General features: G+C 47.5%; 1 protein-coding gene across 2 annotated transcripts in view; it reads left to right on the top strand.

Annotated features, from left to right (window-relative positions):
* The first annotated feature begins 2,569 nt into the window (after positions 1–2,569).
* Positions 2,570–6,250, top strand: part of Sncaip (synuclein alpha interacting protein) — a 144,104-nt gene continuing 140,423 nt past the window's right edge. For both annotated transcript variants that reach the window (XM_052201394.1, XM_052201395.1), the window contains exon 1: positions 2,570–2,754. The gene's annotated coding sequence lies outside the window, so the exon portion shown is untranslated. The remainder of the gene's footprint in view (positions 2,755–6,250) is intronic.

The raw sequence follows: 6,250 nt of genomic DNA, 5'->3' as shown, positions 1-6,250 counted from the left end.
GTGGGGATAAGAATTAGACAAGAAGCAACAATATATGATCGCTAAGCGAAGCCCAGCGGATGCTATGGTGAACGTAGGTAGGGCCTATGGTAAGAGGGGTAAATGGTCCGTGGGCTGTGGCTTGCTGAGGCACTCTTTCGGTACTACACGTAGCAGATGGTTTTATTAGGAACCGGACTACCAGAGGCTGGATGTTAGTCATAAGCAATTAGAAACACTAAGCATCAGCTAAAAGACTAGGCATTGGCTAAAAAGAAGTCGACATGATCCCGAGGAAGCCAGCATTCTTGCCATCCAATCTGAAATCTAACAGCTGTTAACTGAACTACTTCATTACTGCCACACTTTGGTGTATCAATTTGTGGTTTGGATTTGGCACGGATTTGCATAGAAGAAGCAAACCAGCAAACAGTCCAAACAAAAGCAAACACACAGTCTATGTGGGAAAGTGTATACAAGCCTAGATTTAAATCACAGCATAAAAATAATCACATGGAAACAATGGTAAGTATGTAATCAAAAACATGTTGGGAATAGGAAAAAAAAGTAACAAAAGAACTATTTAAAAAAAAAAAGTAGGGGAAATAACTGAGGAAACATCACAGAGATTTCTGTCTTAGCTGTGGCATGCTGGTTGCTGTGGCCAGGAAAGCCTCTTCACCCCAGGCAATCCATTTCTGTACATACAAAATCCAGTCTCTTACTGAATCATGTAAACAGTTGGATCAGTACAAGAACTGTAGGATGTTCAGGGGCAACTGGAAGGGATATTTATTTCTTAGTGTTTATTGATTTCAATAAGTTCAAATCTGAATTTTTTCCAAGAAAAGGATTCAATGAAGACAAGAGGGCAGGAATCGACATTTCTACTCTGTCTAGCTCCACGCCAGAGAATACACCAATTCCATCCATATCTACTGGATCGAAGCAAGATGTGCTTTTCTCGAGAGTTTACACCAGGAAAAAGAAGTTTTATTCTAACCAGATGTGAGAAAATTAAAACCAATATTCTAAAGTATTTTTAGTGGCATATGATGTCATCCGATTTCATATTTTCTACCAGGGGATAATACGTACTTTTAAAATTGTGAAGCTGCTATCCATGCATGTACTCAGACATGATAAGTAACAATAAACAAGTGACAGAGCTGTATGATATATGCTTGGCTCTTTAGTCAAAAGTTGGGGAAGAAGTCTAGTCTTTGGGTAGGGAGTAGGATTACAGCTTATGAAGCTGTCTTCTGCTGTTGTTCGAGGCTGTCATTTCTCGGGTGACATTTATGGTAGGTCTTCAAGGCAGGATTCCAGTCGGGTGCAGGACAAGGATGGCTCTGATTATCTTTAGTCCTAAAGTCGAATTATGTATCTCATAAGAACGACTCACAGCATCACTCTAAAGACTCAGGACAACCTAGCTTTCAAACATCCATTCGCTTCTGTATTGTCTGTGATAGGCTGGCTTGCATGCCTCTGCCAGCACCCAGGTAGTGTTGGGTTTCCCTGGATCTCAGAGCAATTCCCACCCTGGCTGAAAGGTGGGGGTGGGGGGCAAGACGACCCTGATTTGACCAGCACTCAGTCCCTTCCTTCACGCCTTCCTTCTGACAACCTCAAGAGAGCAGCCATGTCCTGGAACAAAGTTGTAGCCCACGGTGGCTTTCCTTTGTCAGTCTCCAATTTTTGTCCCACTCCTGGGACAGAGATTTGTCCAAATTCATTTAAAGCTGCCCAAGTGTGCAGCAGAGAGCCAATGTTGCTATCAATGCTTCTATTCTTCCTGGATTTTGTTTCGGAAATAGGAAAGAGGCGGTCACCCACTGCTGCAGCCATCCCTGATGCCCCCCACCATAAGGGATGCTAAGCGGAGGAGGAGTAAAGTTACTATTATCTCACAGGGTCCTGGGTACACTGCTGAATGAACTGACTGTCATTTCAGACCCAAATCTCTAGCGCCACCCACCCAGGAGCACAAAACATTCTGGGTAAAAATCCCCCAGCCCTGCCCCATTACTCCTTGGCTAAGTCTTCCAGGGTGGGCGAGACTTGGAGAGGGGAAGGTTGGGGGTTGATGACGCGGTGCCAAGGCACAGGCACTCTCGCCAAAACGCCTCTCAGACACAACAGTTTCCCAGGACCGTGTCCACCTTCCTTTTCTCCAAGAGTAGTATCATTTCCCGGTTTTACGCTGGAACCTTGGAATGGTTTGGGGACCAATGAGGTGGCAGCGGTTGATTCATGGATCGCGGTGAGGGGAGATTTCATATCCAAGGAGGAAAGAGCGCGCAGGGGGGTGGGGGGTTGGAGAGGCAGCAAAGCCAAAGGGGAGGCGGGGGGGGGGGGGAGAAAGTGGGAAGAGGGGGCTAAAAGTGGGAGGGGACGAGGGGAGAGAGCCTGCGGGGAAGAGCCAAGGCGGCAGAGGTAAACGCGCGAGGTAAGCAGAAGCAGCAGGTTCGGTGTCTGGGGACACCAGGGAAGGCAGCTGCAGCCGAGGGGCGTGGGCTGGGCCAGGGCGCAGTGGGGAACGGTCACTGTCGGTCCTGCCTGGTGATCGCGTCCCTGAGCTCAGCGTCCCGCCGCCCCGGGTGTCCCCGCCCGCGCGCGCCCGTTGGGGGGCCCGGGGTGCGGCGCTGGCCGCCCGGCCGCATTGTGACGTAGCGGGGCCGCGGCAGCGCCTCCGCCGCCCGCCGGGTCTCCTGCGCCCGCCGCTCTCGCCGTCTGTCGGTCCATCCCTCCCGCCCGTCCTCCCGCGCTCCGGTGAGTCCAGGTCCCCCGCGGGCGCCGCAGGGAGGAGAGGGACGCAGGCAGCCGAGGCTGAGCCCGTGCAACTTTGCACCGGGCGGCACCCTGAGCGTTCTCGGGACCCCGGGGGCCCCCTTTGTGCCTCGGGTCCCTTCTGCCCGGGGCCGCGCGGTGCCGCTGCAGAGAGCCACAAGAAGGATTGCTGTGGTAATCCAGGCAGCTTCACCCCGGGAGACCCAAGTCACTCCCGCCTCGCAGTCCAAGGCTCTGGTTCAGGGGATTGTTCTTTTCATTGGCCCTTGCGCTGGCATTACTGCTTGCTGCTACCTTGGATGGTCCCGGAGGCGGGGATGGGCTGTGCCGAGGCTCCTAGGAGCTCCCAGGGAGGGGCGAAGGCATGGTGATAGCTACACTAGTAACCAGAACAATAACAAACCTGAAGGGGATGCCGGGTGGTGTCGCTACCCTAGGGGAGCCCCTGGCCCATCATCCTCGCGGCGACTAGGCTGCCCCGTCCAGCCTCTGCTCCTCCTCCGGGCGCTGTCCGGAGTCCCGGGATTGTCCATGTCTTAGGGAAGGTTTCTTTTCTGACCCTCTCAGTGGCTGTGACTTTTGCCTGCAGGTGGTAAATGAGGATGAAGCCAACGTTGGCTATTGTCAAATGCCACGTTTTGTTTATTTCATTTTTTTTTAACGAAAAGAAAGGGGGGAATATTCTGAGCCAGTTCTGGCAGCCATACAGTTTCCACAGGAAATACTAGCATTCTTTGAGGAACACGCTACTGCTTGCTGCAAAGAAAAGTCTTCAGGAGACAAAAAGGCAACTGCATTGTTGCTCGTTTCCAACTAGCCGCTAGGAGGGTGGAAAGGTGTTGTTTTTTCCTGTGGGAACATTGCTTTCCTTGAGAAAGTTGATTAAGGAAGCACTGCTGTCTGGGCCCATTTTTTTTCACTCGCTTCCTCCTCCCTGTTCTTGACAAGTGTCCATCAAATAGCCCCTAGGAAGAAAACCGCAGCAGCAACACAGTCTCCGCCAGTCACGCACCACGTGCTGTGGAGCCCTGCCAGGGTACAGTTTGCAAAAATGGGATAAGGACTATCTGGGGAGCTTTATGGGGATTACATTTGCGCAGATATCAGTTCTCCAAGGTGTCAGTTCTAGACACGTTATGGTCAGGCGTCATTTCGGCGCTGAATCTGAAAGCAGACAAAAAGAAAAAAACCAACCTATTTCTCATTATGAAGCAGACATCTCAGTTGGGAATAAGTTGAAATCTGTATTTCATTTGTACATATTGAAAAATTCAAAAGTCAAGAGAGCAAGATGTAGGAAGGCCCTTATGCTAATGAGTACACACCTGGGAGACAGTGTCTATTGGCTGATTCTGATGTGACTTGATATTAAATTACTTCCTACATACTTACTCCCTACAAAATGCAGGGAGATAGTTCTAAACTCTCCTTACAACTAATAGAAGATTGTGTGTCATTTGGGGACTGCTCATAGAAGTCTCTTTCTAAGAGCATTAGCAGAGTATTGCCCATAATTAAATAACTTGAGTTTTCAGGTCTAGAATCAGAAAGCAAATGTGGTGCTTCTCTTAAGAGTCATAGAACATCACTAATGTTACTAATGCTGTTAAGGGGAGGTTTATAAAGAGGCTTTGCCATTTTGAACATAACTTGTATTGTCTCTGAGCGGTTCATGAAGAGAGTTTATGAGATAGTTCATCTGAAGTGGTACTCCACTCAATAATTGGATGTGTTCTATTTGTCCGTGTCTGAAAGGAAGTGACTAAAGTCTGTGGATTTCGGTGTGCTATGTCACAGCTCTCTGAATCCAAGCAGCTGTTCAGTGCAGGTGTACAGTGGAAGCAGAATAGAAGCCAAAAGCATTGCATGCACTGTTGTTTTGGAAGGACTTGGAGGGACTTCACTGTGCCTAGGAGGAGGGAAACCCACAAAAACATCTAAACCATACAAATGCTCTTTGATATCATCAGAGAAAGCCTGGAGCCATGTTTCCTGCCAGATTTAACTTGTTTCTTGTGAAAAGAAGAAATCTCCCAAGTAGCAGGTGCACCATTAGAAGCAACACAAGGGACTTTCTCTTTTAAATGCAAAATCTAATTGAAGAGCCCCAAGAGGATCCGTGACACTCTTAGAGAAAGAGCCTAGTTTTTGGCAATCTTTCAGGTTACAGATGCAAATCCCATAGGAGAAATGTGTGTCTTCGGAGACAAATAATGTGTGATGAAAATCAAATAGTTGCTTCTGTGAAACAGGAGCCCGTACGTGCTTGTTGACTTTTGCTCTTTGACTTATATGCAAATTCACCTGCAGAGTAAAATTTCCTGAGATGAATACATCATTAGGTCTCTTACCTATACACTCTGCATTGTTTCTCGGTTAGTTAGATAATAGATTTTATATTTTATGGTTGGAAAATTGGTTCTTTTATTAAACCTTTAAAATTAATGATCAAAGCTGGACCCAGTGACAGGTGGGGCGCAGGAGGAAAACTACAGGGTCAAGGGTCACCTGCTATCCTTAGTGATTTTCAAGCCAGCTTATCTCAAAGGAAGAAAAGAAACATCTGAATCAAACATAAAATTAATGACCAAAAGAGTAATTGCTCATTGATGCCTGGGCCCTTTGAAAGTCTGACTTGACTCTTAAATAGTTATTGTATATTTGTAAATATAGAGAATATAAAAGTATAGATTGCAAGGACCAGAGAGATGGCCAGAGAGGTTGAGCACCCTGAGTTCTGTTCTCAGCACCCAGCAGGTGGGTCCCAGCTTCTCTGACTCCAGCTACTGAATATTCAGTGCCCTCTTCTGGCTTCAGAGCTTGCACACACATGGAATCCACTCACCGAGTACACATGCATAAAGAAAACAAAATAAAGTACACACACACACACACAACACAACACACAACATAATCTCTTCATAAGGGAATTAAAAGCAGAGAATAGGATACCTAAAATTTTAAATCGTGTTGTACAACATAAAACAAGACATGTTAGAATTGAGTTCCCTGGAAACCTGAATGAGAACCATGAAAGAACTGGAGAGAGTCAACCTGCCTGTTTAGCTGTCTTATCAGTTACCGAGTGACTGGCTATTAAGTCGTTCCATGTGGTAGTTGTTTAAAACTACTGAAGCTCATGGTTCTGCTGCTCAGCAGTTTGGGCTGGGTTCTGCTAATCCAGTGATGGTTCCTGTAGGTGACATCATCAGTCAGCTGGGAGGATGACCCTGGATCTTGGATGGCCTTGACTACTTCTCTTGTTGCTGTCACACTACTGTCAAAATGCTGGGGGGGGGGCAGAGAGGGGGGACTGGGACAAGAATCAACTTTTTTTGCAGGCTCCCTAGGGTCTTTTCACTCAGTACCCAGCCTCTATTCAGTGAGCAATGGAAGGAGCAGCTAATGAGCAGCCACCACAGCAGAAATAGGCTGAGTACCTGTTCATATCATCTTAGTTATTTTCCCACTTGCTTAT

This window comes from Apodemus sylvaticus, chromosome 13 (assembly GCF_947179515.1).
Source record: "Apodemus sylvaticus chromosome 13, mApoSyl1.1, whole genome shotgun sequence".
In the NCBI taxonomy this organism is placed as follows: Eukaryota; Metazoa; Chordata; class Mammalia; order Rodentia; family Muridae; genus Apodemus; species Apodemus sylvaticus.
The sequence above is the reverse complement of the archived record's forward strand: the minus strand, read 5'-3'. Positions and strand labels throughout refer to the sequence as shown.